Raw genomic sequence first — 17,678 nt, forward strand, 5'->3', positions numbered from 1 at the left:
AGTAGTCTTAAAACCCAAAGACCGAGGTGTACAAGTAATTTGCTATACTTATGATAAAATAATGCAAGTTTAAATCTATGTAAACTCGTTTTATCTACATGAATTCCCCGTAAATTCTATGTTTGTTAATACTTAATGGGAGCTATTATAACCATACAATGACCTAGTTGGCTTGAAACGACGTTTTTCAGGCGTCGGAACTGTTATGACATTTGTCACCACAGACCTGCCGGTCTAGCTGTTGCAAGCAGCTCAGGTGTGGGTTTGTCAATCCCAATATAGATCTATATACAACTATCACGCTCTCCCTCCAGGAGACTTTGGTTACAATACATGACTTATTGGTAAGGTGACGCGAATGTCTCACAAAAGTCATTAACGAATTCACGTGTAATGTATTGGAAATTCCTTTTTGTATAAATGTACCCTTTTTGTATGAGTGTGTCATGTGATGTATCATAAACTATACCTATTATAGTTTATCAAAACAAGAGTAAAAGTGGTAATGTACATGAACTATACCTTAACATAGTTTGTTCAAATGTTTGTATGTAATAGATGTGCTTTGATTATAACAAATCGTTATTTCTATGCTTTATCTAGCAAAGTCCATTTGTTAACTGATGTATGTCTACATACTAAGACAATAATGTCATATATTGCAATAACATATAATCACATAAAGATATACACCTTGCTCAACATGTTACAAGGTGAAATAAAATAGATAGTATTTTTCTGTTGATAACATTTTCTATCCCTATTCTTAGAAAATTTGTTGAAAAATAATCAAAGGTCCAAATCAAAATCCAAAAATTCTAAGAGTTTGGAAAATGAGTCTAGTTTCTCTATAATTTTTCTCATGATTTTTCGGGACCTCTAACTTGTGTGAACAAGTCCATAATCAAAGACCGGTCCGGATTGATGTTTGAAATGATAGGCAGTTTTGTAAAAATCACCATAAATTGTAGAAAAATCTTATGGAGATGTGCAAGTAGTCATTTTAAATTTAAGAACTTGAGCTATTTGCACCTAATACATTTTTGAAAACTAAAATGTTTAAGTTGTCCAAAACAGTCCGTGAATGGAGTCCAACTTTTCTGATGAAGGCTGTTAGAAAAGTTTAGTTATGTTCTTGGTATTTTAACTTGTATTCCCCCCCCCCTTTAAAACTTAAGAAAACATGAAAATACATGGGTATGAACTCACCTTGAGTGATTTCAGTGGGTGAATGTTGAAGATGAGAAGTGTTCAACTCAAGAACACTTGAAGGATCACTTGAAGATTCGAAGATCTAACATGAATGTGATGATGTTTGTGTAAGCAATCTATGATTTTGAGTAAAAGGGAATGTAATAACCATAAGGAGAATGATGAAACTTACCAAAAATGAGAGAAAGTTTGATGCTCAACCCTTAAATCTCGAAATTGAAGTGAGAGGATTTAAGAGAAAAGTGATGTTTGATACTTGGAGGAAATGAGGAAAATGAGTGAAGTGAAGAGTGAAAGAGAGTTCTCCAGCTCATTTGGACGTGGGTTTGCTGGGAAAGGAGTGGGGTAATGCCTTGAGGTGACTAGGAGTAGTGGGGAGTACAATGGTTGGTCAAAAGGAATGGGCATGGGGTGGTTGTTTGTGTCAAATATTATGGCAAGATCCACACTCCACCTCAAGATCTCACTTAATAGATTTTATTCTTAAATAAATATTTCCATAAAAATATGTCTAAATTATGAATATTTAGGGTCTTGTATGTTAAAATATGATTTTTGGAGAAAATCCCACGTTAAAATAATTAAAAACCGGCTTAAAATGTTAAAAATGTCGAAAACCGGGTAGAAAGTGCTGAAATCTGAAGTTCAGGGCGAAGTCTCGGTCATCAGCAGCCTAATACCGGAGTGGCTTAGTCGCCTGGTTGTGGTCCGAGGAGAAGGGGAGACTGTGGATCCAAGCTACTACTGTAGGGGGCTCGCTGGGTGCGGTCGGCTTGCTGCGGCTCGCTGGCTGCGGTCGGCTTGCTGCGGCTACCCCATTGCGGTCCGAAGACTGCGGCTGCTCAAGGGCCTCGGACTCAGATCATTGGAGAGATTTCACATTCTTGGAGAGATTTCACATATGGAGAGAGATTTGGGAGAGATTTCACATTCTTGGAGAGATTTGACATACTTGGAGAGATTTCACATACGGAGAGAGATTTGGGAGAGATTTGACATACTTGGAGAGAGATTTGTAATATAGAGATATAGAGTGAAAGAGATTTAAGAGCGGTTCTATTTATGACTTTTTTGGGCATCCGGCTTCGCAACGCAAGATCCGTAAACCCCGTTAAGCCATGTTTTAGTGTCCTACACACTCCCGATGAGTGTGAAATAGTGTTTTATCTCTTTGGTTCATTGTTTAGCATTATCAAGGCTAAGGAAATTCAAACACACGAATTTTCCAATTGATGTTTTCTTATTAAAATAGTGAGTTGAACAGTAATTACACAACGTAAACCCTAGTATACAATGGCTAATTAAGTCACCAGGTTTTGACTCGTTGACTTTGTTTGACTTTGACTCGACCCGAAATTGACTATCGTCACATTTTGATAATGTTGTTATAAATACTTGGAATCATCCCTTATGGGATGTGATGATCTTGATAATGTTGTTATAAATACTTGGAATCATCCCTTAGATTCGATTAACACAAGCTAACATGTGTTATTCAAATAAAAGTTAAAGAATATTATAAAATTTTGAAAAAAACAAATAGAAGGACATAGATAATGAAAAGAACATGTTACGACTTTTTGAGATTGATCAAGGAAGTGTAACTCCAAAAGTCACGGGGGATCGTTTGAATATTTTGAAAAAATATGATTATGATACATTGGAAACTTTAAATGTGATTCATAAAGTTCAGATTTAAGGGACATTCAAAAGGGATGAAAACACAAAGTACGTTCACGGTATACTTGATAGAAGACAAATGCAATTTGTTATTCGTGGGATAAAAATAGTTGGTGATTAGCTTGATTATCGAAAAATTGGTGAGAAGAAATCTTACTTTTACTTTTTAGTAATAAATTAAATTTGCTACGTTCGAAGGTGGGAGGGTTCAAAACCGTAGCACATGTTGTAAAACTCTAGCTTCAGAGCAAGATGATTGTTGGGAAGTTTCATGCACAATTGAGGAAATTAAAAATGTTGATTGGTGGTGTGGAGGGGATAAGACTCCACATCCAGAGGGGTTTTTTTTTCTTTAAGTTTGTAGAAAGATACTGGGATTTACTGAAAAAATATATTTTTGATGGTTCATTCTTCGGCTAATATTCCACATGGTTGTAATAGTTCGTTCACAACTCTAATTCCAAAGGTAGGGAGCTCAATAATAGTTCTAGATTATCGACCAATTTATTTGATTGGGTTACAATATAAATTCAGTGCTAAGTCGTTGGCTAATCGATGATTTGAGATGAAACCTTTCAAAGGTAAAAGTTGATGAAGAGGGACGTTTAAAATACATTGCTACGCTTGCTTTTCAGCAAATATAAGTGTTGTGCCTTTTGGGTGTTGGCGTTACCTGAGACTCAAGTTTATTTCACAATTAGAATACCAATAGAGTTTTTTTTTCCGATAAGTGGAACTTAAAGTACAAGTCCTGTACCTATTTAATCTCCTCCTGTCATATCTTATAGTTATAACTATATGGCCTTAGGGCTATAAATTAGGTAAAGTAATTAAAGACCTCTGTTGTGAAATGAAGTCTGAATTGGGTAACACTAATATGAGACGAAAAGCAATGTTTGGGGAACAAGTTATGAGTAAGAGGATCAATTCTTATGATAACGTAAGCACTTAAGATTATCCCTATCGTTTATTAAAGAACAAGATATAGCTAGAGAGAATGAGAGGAGAACATGGATTATAGCACCTTATGTCCCTTCAAATGAAAAATAAACATCAGAAATGGAGACTCACCTCTTGATATCCACTACTTGAAATCAATGGCTTAAGTGGTGGTGTGATGATGTTAGAACATGGATTATAGCACCTTATGTCCCTTCAAATGAAAAATAAACATCAGAAATGGAAAAAAAATGACTATTGAGTTTTGATTGTTGAATATGGATTTTTCATTTTCATCCGTTGACTAAATTTGAATATAATGTTACTAGGATATGGATGATGTGTGTAAGCATATTAATATTTTTAATCTAAATACATCTGTTCAGGTTTAGATCATTAAAAGTCATCCCATAAATGTTAGAATCGAATCGGAAGTGATTGTAAGATGTTAGGAGGTGAAGATAGTGTGATACCACCAATGACAAATAGCAAGCCGATGAGAAGAGCGGGACATGTTGGTTGAAAAAGCGGATAGTATCTTTGAAAGGAACAGTGAAGACTTACGGGAAGCATAATGTAAGGTTGAATGTTACCTGGGAAGCACAGGACGACGTGACGAAGAAACGTAACGGTTGCCCGGAAAATAATTTATGTCTGGTTTTTAAACGAATAAGAAATTAATGTGTTAGATTATAAAATTATATGGTTTCAAGTTATATTATGTGATTTTTATCAGCAAAACAAGTTAAAAGGGTTATATGTTGATTAAAAACACATCTATATATTTTGATATATAGAAGGGATTTTAACAAGTTGGAGTTATCTGATTAGTTTGAGTTTGTCCATTAGTTATTGTGTTTGGTTATAAATTTAGTTAATAGCTAGATATGTGATAGTATAAAACTAAATGGAGAGTAGGTATATACATGAGTGGAAGGAGTCATTTGTAACTGATCAGTAATTATGAACATCACAACAAGAAATGAAGTTGTTTTGTTTGTTGGCATTGAGTGAATTTAAACTACAGAAAAAGCAATGCAATCATAAACACATATGCATATGCAGTAGTAGAGTGTAAGTTTGATTTGAATATATATATAGAGAAAGTAAAGAAGTAAAAGAATAATACTCCATTGAAGTTTGTTTTTGTTAGGAAGGAGGGAGATGGCAGTGAAAGTGTGAGTTATGCATCCGAATTCCCACATCGGGTGAATGAAGGAAGCAGGCAAGAGGGAGGCGAGTACAAAAGGGGAAGCCCACAGCAGTAAGAAGCATACCTTTCTCGGCCTTTTGGCTAAGATCAAGTGTAGTATCTGTTCTTATCAGTTTAATATCTGATATGTGGGCCATCGGCCCACTCGATATTAATCTTATTTTTTATGGGGGAAGGCCCGTTACAGTAGCTTGCTGCTGGGGTTCTTCATGCGTCGCCTTGGTCTTACACTACAGCCAAGGCCCGGCGCACCCCTCCAATACTCAGTTCAACTTTTAGACTCAATCCAGCAGAAACTAGTTACTAGTTAACAGAGTGCCAGAAAGATGAAACCCACTCCCCTAATTTCAACCATGTGGGAACACTCACTACAAGATAGATTTATAAAATCGTCTTGGGAATTCTTGACACACCAATGTGGGAACACTCAGAAACTAACTAAAATTTTCTTTTTAACTAACAGTTAAACCAACTTACTGTAATTGAACTTCTGCTCATGTCAAACAAAACTATCTACAACGAAATGGTTTCTTTCTAGTCCAACTTATTATGAATCTGTATAACTACATCCTGCTACCCCACACTTTGGATTGCCTGGCGCAATGCTCAGGTCAATGTTCATAGATTTGACTTAACTTTTAGACTTTAAAAGGCTTAAAGATTTCAAAGTCTTTGCTGTCTCATGTGAACCCACTCCCATATATAATTTCCACCATGGACCTGGCTTTTTATGGATTTCTTTCATGTTACAAATACGGTAACTAACAAGAGACTCAAAAACCAGTTGCTTTTAATGATATATATTTTTCTTCCGGAGATGAAACAAAACAAGGTTTATTATCACTCTGACAAACAAAAAATGTTTGAAGTAAAAATTGGGTGTCCATCTGAGTCGGACTAGTCGGCAATATAGGCCTGAAGAGCCAAGACTTGTAATCCTTCCACTGTCAGAAGCGAGGGGTTGTCGCAGCTCTGTGAAGCCAGCCTAACGCATTGCCCCCTTCTCTAGGTTCCAAGAGACCCAAAGCCTTCGCTCAAGCCACTTGAACCAACTCTCGACTTGGAACGGGCAAGTCAAGTTACACACCACCAGACCCAACCAAACTGGACCAAATCATAATCCAACCCACTTTGATACCCCCACTTGGGTTACAGGCAAACGTTACCAGGCCCGGTGATGAACCCTCTACAAGATGGATCTATAAATTCGTCTTGGAATCCTTCAAACACCAATGTGGGAACACTCACTGATATATACATAAACAAACTACATTTTCTTTTTTCTATATCAACAATTCCACCAACATATTGTAATTGGACTTCTCCTCATGTTAAACAAAACTATCTACGACGTTAACGACATTGAGGGATTTTTGTTCTTCGAAACCATCACATGTTTTTTTTTTCTTCGGTCCAGCTTATCATCAACTTGTATGATTATCCTGGTACCCCACAAGCTTTGGATCCCAGTGGGTCGGAAAGACAATTAATGTGAAGATATGACGGCAACGTCCCTCTTACTTCTGAAAGCTTCAGGGGATGTTGTCTATGTTGTCCCACCAACGCCAAATAGAAGCTTCATCTCGCAATGCCAATACCACCTTGTTAAATTTTGTAAATCGATAAAACTTTGACACGTACAGATACAATGTGGGGTATCCGATAATTCTCATAAATGGGGCCACTACATCACAAGATATTTTTATACGATTGATATAACTCCGACACATAGAGGTACACACCATCACCGCTTCAATTCCTCTGAATGGGAAACGATGAAGGTCATTAAACCACCAACGATAGACCCTCACCCACGAAAATCGTAGCATTTATCTTTGTATTAATTGAATCATTATTTGGATTTCATAGTGTCACACGCCCGTCATGCGATTTACTTTTTATGTAACAGAACTTGGTGTTTCCGTAATTCAAAATGATCATACTTCACACATCATAATAATACATAATATGATACAACTAACTGAGTATTCAATTTATGTAGATCAAAACACAATACTCGGTAAACATGAAGCCTAAAATCTCATGGACTACAACATACCCGATGGAACATTTATGGACCGATCGGCCGAAAATGTATAAGCAATGAGCATGTTTAACACCAAACCCTAATGTCTACCTTATGGTCCTTGGTAGGCGCAATAGGTTTACGGTACAAAGGAATAAAAAACGCACCATTGACATGATGAATTGTGTAGAAATTTCTTTTTAAACGATGCCTTTTTTTTAGATTTTTCTTCGATAATTATGGGCATGTATCGACATATCAAAACAAACCCTACTTAACAGCCTATGACCATTACCGTATTACAAATGGATTATTCGAAATGGATTTTTGAAAAACTACATTATAAGGACATCCGTCTATAATGACTTATTTGTGTTAGTGTGACAATCCGAAGTTTGCTCCATCGCCGTAACCCGTTTCCGTCCATAAAATTTATCTTTTTTGAATTGTTTCCGTTTAAGCTTTTAAATTAAGTCATTATTTTTGAGACTTCTATTATGACTTAATTGGTATCCAAACACGTTAGAAACTCGTGAAAACATCCCAAATTATTATTTAGAAAATTATTAGTTACGACCACGTTGAGTTACGGCAAATTAATGGGGTACGACCAAAAGCTCCGTTTAACGTCGGTTTCGGGTAGAATTTCTGCGGGCCATAAACTCAACCCCTATATAACGGATTGAGTGACATCATTTTGAGGCTTTTTCTCTCTCTTAAAACACTTTCTCTCACTACTCTCTCTCTCTAAAAACTCGAGTTTGATCCAAAAACCCCCCTTTCAAGCTTCAATTTGGTAAGTAATATATCCTAGCTTGTTATTAAGCTTTCTTATCATGAAAATCTATGTTTGAATCACCCAAAACACTCAAGAACATGTGTTTAAGGTTTAAGAACCCCTCCAAAACCGTGAACACCCCTAAAGAGGGTTTTGAAGCCCCAAAACCCCTCCTAATCACTTCTAGTGCTTAGTTAAGACCTTTGGACTTGCATGCATGAGCTTAGGACCCCAAAATCGTACCAAATAATGTATGGACATGAGTTTACGGCCCAAGAACATGCTTGGACCGTAAACCCTCATTCATGGACCATAAACACCTTTTTAAGGTGTTATATTGCCCTTAAACACCTCCATAAGCTTCCATGAGCTTCCATGAGTGCATAGAACCTTATAATCCTTCAAGAAATGCACCAAATCATACAAAAATGGGACAAAATTGAGTTTACGGCCCAAGAACATTCTTGGACCGTAAACACTTCATCTTAGACCTTAAACTCATCTAATGGGTGTTAAAGTGCCCTTAACACCTTATATGGCTTAGAAATGGGTCTAGAACTTAGTATGCTTAACTTTCAACCACTAAAACCCATGAATCATGGACAAACATGAGTTTACGGTTGTAAACTCATGTGTTTAAGGTAGTAAACTCCCAAGAACATCTTCATAGACCGTAAACTACTTTTCCAAGGTCAATTCAAGTCCCAATCACTTCCTAAGCCATGGAATCAACCCTAGAACATTCCTTTGTGCATTGTAATTAACCTAGGACCATCAAAACACATTAAGAATTGGTACATAAGAGTTTACGGCCGTAAACTCATAGTTTACTGCCGTAAACTCCTCAAATGGTCCTTAAAATGCCCAATTTCCCTTCCAATGCCACAAAACCAAGTCTAGCATCACCCCTAAAGTGTTTTAAGGCCATTTAGCAACCAAGAACACCCCCACCATGAGTTTACGGCCGTAAACTCATGGTGAGTGGGTCATTTGGACCGTAAACTCCTAAAGGGTTTACTCTTGAAGAGTAAACTCCATATCCAAGCCATACTAGTCCATAGATGCTACCCGGGTCACTCCAAACACTTAAATTGAAGTGTTTACTCTTATTTAATTAATAGACCAAGGTCTAATTAGATAAAAATTATGTATCTCTTCATATTACATAGGAACCTCGCGTGCTTTAAGCCCTGAACTGACATTTAGCATCCAACCGGCACATCTCTCGTCTGGTGAGTTCATACCCCTACGCTTTTTTCCGTGTTTTTCAATGTTTTCAGGGGGAATACAAGCAAATTATAAATGTTTTCAAAACCTAAAACTGATGTACTTCTATAAATATCTGGCTAACTTTTAAATATCTTTACCCCTTATGTATTATGCGGAGCATAAGAGATGTTTATTTGAATATAAATACATGGATTTCAATCACTGTAAAGGAAACAATCAAATCAATCAAATTATTATGGGAATAATTTGGGATCTTTAGTTGTTGTTTTACGAGCACAGATTTATGTAAAGTTAATACATAAACTATGTTTGATTCAGTTTATCTCTGTTTAATTTAGAGTATATTGCCAGATAATAAGGGATGTTTATTTGAATATAAATACATGGATTTCAATTATAGTAAAGGAAACAATCAAATCAATCAAATTATTATTAGTATGTTTGATAACGTCTGAGAACACAGTAAATCCTCCCTGAAAATTAATACTAGCTTGTGAGATTCGTCTTTATTAAACCCTTTGGGTTATCAGTAAATCCTCCCTGGAAGTGTAACCAGAGTCTCCTGGAGGGAGAGCATGGAATTTGTGAATAGATCTATTCGGGTCCAGGAGAGCATGGAATTTGTGAGTATATCTATTCAGGATTGACAATCACACACCTAAACTGCTAGCTACACTTAGGCGGGCACGCCTGGGGTGACAAATTTTGGATATCGTCCGACGTCTGACGAACGTCAAGGAGGTCTCGGTGTCGTATTAGCATGGTTACCTAACCAAACTGGACCAAATCATAATCCAACCCACTTTGATACCCCCACTTGGGTTACAGGCAAACGTTACCAGGCCCAGTGATGAACCCTCTACAAGATGGATCTATAAATTCGTCTTGGAATCCTTCAAACACCAATGTGGGAACACTCACTGATATATACATAAACAAACTACATTTTCTTTTTTCTATATCAACAATTCCACCAACATATTGTAATTAGACTTCTCCTCATGTTAAACAAAACTATCTACGACGTTAACGACATTGAGGGATTTTCGTTCTTCGAAACCATCACATGGTTTTTTTCTTCGGTCCAGCTTATCATCAACTTGTATGATTATCCTGGTACCCCACAAGCTTTGGATCCCAGTGGGTCGGAAAGACAATTAATGTGAATATATGACGGCAACGTCCCTCTTACTTCTAAAAGCTTCAGGATATGTTGTCTATGTTGTCCCACCAAAACATAACACCAACGCCAAATAGAAGCTTGATCTCGCAATGCCAATACCACCTTGTTAAATTTTGTAAATCGATAAAACTTTGACACGTACAGATACAATGTGGGGTATCCGATAATTCTCATAAATGGGGCCACTACATCACAAGATATTTTTATACGATTGATATAACTCCGACACATAGAGGTACACACCATCACCGTTTCAATTATTCCATTTCATGTCAGCGTTACATACTTACATGTGCAGAACTAGTGCATCCGCTTCAGCTCCTCTGAATGGGAAAAGATGAAGGTCATTAAACCACCACCGATAGACCCTCACCCACGAAAATCGTAGCATTTATCTTTGTATTAGTTGAATCATTATTTGGATTTCATAGTGTCACACACCCGTCATGCGATTTACTTTTTTATGTAATAGAACTTGGTGTTTCCGTAATTGAAAATGATCATACTTCACACAACATAATAATACAAAATATGATACAACTAACTGAGTATTCAATTTATGTAGAACACACCGCAACACTCAGTAAACACAAAGCCTAAAATCTCATAGTCTACAACATACCCGATGGAACATTTATGGACCGATTCGCCGAAAATGTATAAGCAAAGAGCATGTTTAACACCAAACCCTAATGTCTACCTTATGGTCCTTGGTAGGCGCACTAGGTCTAAGGTACAAGGGAATAAAAACATACCGTTGACATGATGACTTGTGTAGAAATTTCGTTCTAAACGATGCCTTTTTTTAAATTCTTCTTCGATAATTATGGGCATGTATCAACATATCAAAAGAAACCCTACTTAACAGCCTATGAACATTACGAGATTACAAATGGCCTATTCGAAATGGATTTTTGAAAGGCTACATTATAAGGACATCCGTCTAAGATGACTTATTTGTGTTAACCCCATTAAATATAACAAACATACAGGAACGAGATGTTATTTTTTTAGTATAAATGTTAAAAAGTTGCATTCCAAACTCTCAAATTTCGAAGTTCATTTTTATCATACGACACCAACATTACATAATTTTTTTTTCCAAATCTAAAGTAAATTTCGATATAAGGGCACGAAAATAAGTCATTTTGTTAGAAATCGGTGACGCTAAACATATCGAAGGAAATGGTCGATATATATTTTTCAAGTGTAAGGTGTAAATGAAAAAGGAATACACTTTGAAACGGTAAACCGCATGTCATGGTGTCGGTCCAACAAATAACGAGGTCACTTAAATAATTACAAAATCAGTGCTACAATGCACTTAGACGTAATACAAGACAATTAGGGTCGATCAACATCAATGATAATGCCTGTTTGCACAAGATACAATGTAGTCAAATGAGATTTTTTGTTTTTATATATAAAATGAAATGTAAAAGACATGAAATGCAGATATATTGAAAATAAATTCTTAAAAGATAAAGTTCTAATATCATGTTTGACAAGTTTAATTATGTAGTTCAATCATGAGATGATATCGAGTTAATTTCATCTAAGTTGGTACTTGAAAACATTAACAAGCTCTAGTATTTTTTCATTCGCCTAATTGTTTAGCCAAAACAAGTTATTTGAAGTAAACCTAATATTTAGGTTTATGAAGTTCGCGTGCAGGCGCTCAATCTTTAGAGATATGTGTCGGGTTCGTTATCCGAGCAGGAACTTTATTTGTTTTGGTCCGGTTGTTGGTTGCCAAGATAGTTCCATATGACCTTGTAGTGTTAGGGATGCTAGGAGGGTAGAAGCTAAGGTTGAGGGTTGTGAGGAATCCAGGTTTGTGATTGTATGGAATATATGTAATGAAAAGACACATGTACCATTGAGTCACAATCAATCCATCATGTATTTATAGGGGCACTGAAATTAAAGGACTTATAAAACATAAAATATGCACGTTACATTTCTTCGTAAGCAATTTCATGAATATTGGACTGTTTATGTTGAATATATCTTTTCTTATGACATAATTCACAATAATTTATTGTTGGGCTTGCTGGTATGTTCATTTGAATTTAGGACCTACACACAATTTATTTCTCAATTACATGAGCTTTTCCATTCCTTTTTAAAGCTATTCAAGTATATTAATTAAATATACGGAAAGAAGAGAATAATGTGATCTAATGGGATTAAAAATGATTAAAACATTTCAGTATAACCTATTATTAACACCAAAATAATAGCCTAGATATAAAGACTCCTTATTCAACAGTTACTTTCGCTTTGGCTATACCAACAATTAAATATTTTGGGGTCCAAAAATTATACTTCGCTACATAAATATTGCAATAACCTTTGGGCATAAATACAATATTTTTGTATGTTATGCTGAAACTCATTCTATGAATCGTTATCCAATTAGCTCTTGGGTTCCTTGAATAACAACTCAAACAATTGCTTAATATGGTGTTGAATCAACTACAATGTAAAGCTTAAGCAACCTTTTTTTGGTCCGACCACTTAAACATTACATCAAAGTTACCACTCGTCATTTATAATTTTAAAATTAAAGGTTTATCCATTTTTATAAATATTGAGATAGTTTGATAAACACTTACAAAATCATAATTATAATATCATATGCCAATTAAATTATCTAGTTCCTGGAAAGTATGATTAAAAACCATACAATTTTAAACCCTTATATATGGTAAGCGAGACTTAAAATAATAAGATATTAGTTTATGATAACACCATATTGTCCATAAATAATAGAAAAAAAATAGTAATTAATGACCATTAGGAATACACCAAAAAAAAAAACAAAAAACTAAAAAACTAAAAAACTAAAAAACAAAATAAAAACAAAAACAAAAAAAAAAAAAAAATCTTATGCGTCTCATATGACGATGCCATATTTTTTTAACAAGCCAAATTACTTTTTTCATGTTGAAAAAAAAATACGTCACCAAATGCTCCATTTTTTAAATTTATCTTTTCCAAAACAATATATATATATATATATATATATATATATATATATATATATATATATATATATATATATATATATATATATATATATATATATATATATATATATATATACACACACACACACAATTTTTTTTTTATGTGTTAGGTCAATAATATTGTTAATCGATGACATATATATTACAAGTTCCATCATATAAATAACAAGAGAAAATTGCAAAAATGATATGTATGGTTAGCTAAAAATTGGCACTGTAGTCTAAAAAAGATTTGGTCTAGCACCGGAAGTCCAAACTTTTTATTTTGTTGTATGTTTGGTCCAACTTGTTTTGAATTTTTTTACAATGATGATTTTACCCTTACATTTTTTCAATCTTTTTAATTTATTTAATTCTGTATTAAAAAAAACCCCATCTTAGGCCTCTCTTTATCTCTCACACAAACACATACACATGGGAATCACCACCAACCCCTAGACAATTCCACAATATTCTCCCCTTCACCAATAACAAAGATGATCGTACCTCATATTCTAGTTTAATTCCTCCACATGAGTTAATATTCATGAAATCAATGATTTCCAGCACAAATAGCCATCTGTAACCCCCCCCATGATACATTAATGTCCATTCTTAGAGTCCCACTTATTCAAGAAAGCAAGAACATGGAGAAATCACATATATTTCATGTGATTCCTTCACTCTTAAATTGATTTCACTTGTATGTAAAGGAACAAAATTCAAACAATTACACAGACACCCTTCCCCTTCTCGATCTCTTTTTGTAATGCCCGTAGATCCGGGCTAGTCAATTTAGAGATAATAGTGGCCGAAAACGACTTTTCGACAAAAGATTATTTAGAATAAATAATCTTTAACAAGTTTTGAATACGTCTCAAGGGCTCCGTACATATAAAGAATGCCGAAATCCGAGTTATGACGAAGAAGTTATGGTCCGTCGAAGTTTTACGGCAAAACCGGCACGACACCGGGAGACGTAAATAGTGAATTTACGATGGACGAATTTTTAGCCTTAGAAATATAAAGAAAAGTTTTAGTATACGTTAAACCAAGAACATATAAAAAAATAACGCCCAAATCTGACTTCGTATGAGGAACTTATGAATTTTCTAAGATTTGACTTAGCAGCGCGCAGCCCGAAACTCGAATTTTAGATCGAGCGGTTTTTGGCCTATGCGACCTAAATGAGAATTGAAGTTCTCATTAGTAGGAACTCCACGGTAAAAAGACAGACGAAAACAGAGTCCGTATGTAGAAGTTATGAATTTTACGCGGACATTTAACAGTATAATCTCCTCGTACTATTAAATTTAAGATCGGTCGAGAATTAGCCAATGGAGTCAAAATGAAAGTTGTAGATCTTATTTTTACCTACGCGTGGATATAAAGAATGTCAAAAACGGAGCTCGTATGTGAAAGTTACAGATTTTAGAAGTCGGAAGTGTGGTGTGCGAAAATGGGTGATGTGGCACAATCTTGGCCATTGCTTTCTCCCAAGTCTTGTCACTAGATGGTGACATGTAACACCAAGTTCAACCATTTTCACCCTATAAATAGAACCTCTCCCACCCTCATTTTCTTCACACATTTCCCATTCTTTCTTCTCTTTACTCTCTCTCTAGAACCTCTCTCTAGCCCCACAACCCCCCGAAAAACATATGGAACCTCCATATCACGAGGTGGAAGCTCCGGAGTGCTCGACGGCTCCGAGAAGAATAGCTTTTCTGCTGGGGAACGCTGCTCCAAGCAAATCCCGGTTTTCTATAAAACCCGCTGTAAGTGAGCTACGCCTACACTATTTTTAATATATCGTTTATTTAATTATAGTAACGTTATTAGGAACTTATAATAAGTACTCTGGATATTATTATGAGCTATATAAGTATTGTTTAACGCTTATACAATAGTAACAATAGCTAGACTATTAATTAGTCTCGGCGAATAATATACTAAACTCCAGTGGTAATAATACTAGGTTTCGTCGAATTAAATTATTTTTAAGAAGCGAAGCGCTGTCTGAATTCGGATTCATCATCTTTTCAAGTGAGTGCATGGTCCCTTTCATCTTACACATAGATATGAAGTATTTTATATAAATTACGTGCTATGTGTGCATATTATCTGGATACTTGTTGTCTACGATGGATGAATGATCTTATACATGTTTTAAATGATTTAAATATATATTTATTTTATATCTACAAATATGTTGGGATAAAACATGGGTAGATGAAATAGTTGGTGTGTGATGAAATAAAATGATGAGAGATAGGTGATGATAGGAAGGTGATGATGAATCGGTGATAAAGGATGAAAGATACTATAACCTTGTCCGACAATTTGGAGATGTAGTCATCTACTGGAGTATAGATGGCGACCACGGACTATTCTAGACAACCCGTGGAAACACCAACAGACTTATAACCTGTAGGTGATGAATTACGAGTCTAGGTGATGTTGTGACTATATATTCATGTGATGATATTCTAACCCTTACTATGGATTACGAGTTCAGGCGACGTTGTAACTACGTATGCATGCCTTAGGAACGAACATATAAGGAAATGTGAGGTAAAAAGATGAGAGGTAAATATGATATATGAGATGACCCTTAAGATAACTCTTTAAGGAATATCAAAGAAGATAACGGGGATGGGTAATCAGGTTGATTGTTTGATGTTTAAATATAATAATTATATTATTGTGGGTTGAAAACCCTATGTACTCATCAGGTTTCCCAACCTAACCCACTCCAGCTTATTTGTATCACAGGTGTTGATACGAAGCTACTTTGCACTGAGAGATTTAAAAGAGATGTAGATCACTAGTGTAAATTAATGTAAGTTCTGTTTATGCTTATGTTTCTGTATTCACGATGACATCCCAAATGTTTTAAATGAATAAAAATACATTTCTTCGAAAATGCTTTGATAACGTATTTATCATGTTTTTCTGGGAACAAATTCCGCAACATTTTTATTAAAAGAAGTACTCTGATTTTTATAAAGCATAAACAAAATCGGTCTTTTCTAGCTGTGAAAATGGGGATGTCACACTTTTCGTCACACCTTTTCTTTCCCATATCTTCTTATTCTCTTTAAAAACCTAATACATCTAAATTCTCATAGGTCTCTTATGATTATCCCCTATATTTCCAATAGGCACACATTCAAAACAACCACCAACATCGATTTTCTGACAACAACCATGTAGATTTGAAAACCACCAAAGACGACAACATCTTCCTCGGACCAGCACCTCATGTCGGACCAACAACAAAGTCATCTTCCACAACAAACCCTATCTCGCTACTGCCTTTGGTTCTTTACATCTCAGACGTTTCGTCATTCACATAAGTTAAGATACATTTGTCGTTCACATGATTTCAGATCTTTGACTAACTACAGATCTGGTAAGCTCACTTTCGTCAAACAACAACGTCGCCATCTTCCTTAGTCTCGACGCCCCTATGTTCTATTTTTCTTGAAACCATCGTTGCATCATGACCTCCCTCTTTACATATCTATAACACCCAAACGAATGTAGGATTTGATGATAGTGTTGTTCGCTTGAACTCCGACAAAGGGTTTGTTGAGGAAGATGGAGGTGGTGTTCTGATTCTCTGGCGGCGCCATGAAGATTGTGTATTATTGGATTTTGAGGGTTGCAACATGCATGGTTTTGGGGATTTGAAAGTGGAATCCTCTTCGCTGGTGGTGGTGGTGGCGGCGAAGGAGATGGGTTTTGTGAAGCAAATGGATTGTGTGGAGAGAGAGGGGGTAGGGTGGGGTTAATTGGTTTTCTTTTTTGTTTTCTATTTATATAGTAAAAAAACTAATAAAATTAATGAATAAATAAATAAGTAAAAAATAAGTGCAAAATCGTCTTTGTAAAAAGGTTCAAAGAAAATTGAACCAAACTCACAATAAAATGAATAGTTTGAACCTCCGGTGCAAATCCAAACCTTTTTATAACAAAATGACAATTTTCAGCTAACCACATGGACCATTTATGCAGTTTTGTCTTATAAAAAAATACTTATGCAACAAATTCCATAAACAAGCAAAATGACATAAAATATGAAATTTCAACGGATACAAGAAAACATAACTATAAATGGATGTCCATTATTTATTTACAACCAATAATTATTTCGATATATGTTAACAATTAAAGGAACATGTTAAGAATTAAATAGAAGTAGGGCATCCTTTTACTAATTTACACAATAAAGTAGCACATTAATTAGTTTCAATTAGTTTCAAGTTGACACGAGATAAAAAAACAACATTATTAAACAAATGAGTTAGCAATGTTGGCTTATTATTCATTAGGCATTAGTGTATGATGACACATTCTATCTTTATCACCAAATAAATTTGTCCTTCATTTAAAAATTACAG

At 35.2% G+C, this 17,678-nt stretch overlaps 1 non-coding gene across 1 annotated transcript; it reads left to right on the forward strand.

Moving 5' to 3' along the window:
• Positions 1-5,104: 5,104 nt before the first annotated feature.
• On the forward strand, positions 5,105-5,301 carry LOC128126465 (U2 spliceosomal RNA). Its single transcript, XR_008224462.1, has one exon. It is a non-coding gene; the product is annotated as a U2 spliceosomal RNA (small nuclear RNA).
• Positions 5,302-17,678: the final 12,377 nt, after the last annotated feature.

The sequence above is a fragment of the Lactuca sativa genome, chromosome 5 (genome assembly GCF_002870075.4).
Source record: "Lactuca sativa cultivar Salinas chromosome 5, Lsat_Salinas_v11, whole genome shotgun sequence".
In the NCBI taxonomy this organism is placed as follows: Eukaryota; Viridiplantae; Streptophyta; class Magnoliopsida; order Asterales; family Asteraceae; genus Lactuca; species Lactuca sativa.